This window comes from Wasmannia auropunctata, unplaced genomic scaffold (assembly GCF_000956235.1).
Source record: "Wasmannia auropunctata unplaced genomic scaffold, wasmannia.A_1.0 LD336074.1, whole genome shotgun sequence".
Lineage (NCBI taxonomy): Eukaryota > Metazoa > Arthropoda > Insecta > Hymenoptera > Formicidae > Wasmannia > Wasmannia auropunctata.
This window is the reverse complement of record NW_012026816.1, coordinates 3,368,879-3,369,360: the sequence shown is the minus strand read 5'-3', so window position 1 is coordinate 3,369,360 and position 482 is coordinate 3,368,879.

Genomic DNA, 482 nt, shown 5'->3' with positions numbered 1-482 from the left:
TTGGCTACTCAGGTCGTCCGCTCAAGGGTCAATCGGCTGGATCAGGCGGTCAGTTTGGTCACTCTAACTTAACGCGCACTGACTTTAACAGGCTGGCTAATTTCTGACGGATGTCAGAACGATTGAATAGACTCAGATTTTTAATGTGTCGAGTTCGGGAATATCCCGGCTTATATACAGAAACTCATGGGATGTGGGAGGTGGCAGTTTGAGGAAAAAATGAATTTGGTTGGGAGATTCAATTTGGGATTACTCCGCCCGTTTTACAATTATCAATTCTTAAAGCTACTCATTGGTGAACCACCTTAGATGCGTTGCCGAATTCTTAGGTTTCGCACCTTGTTATTGGTGGGTCCCTGATATGATTCTTATTTAGTAGATTTTCTATTGGTGGTCGTATCTATCGGGCCAAATTCGTTTGATCCGACCGCGGCAAAAATCAATGTTTATTCCGAACGTGAGATCTTGAATTTTTCTGTTGA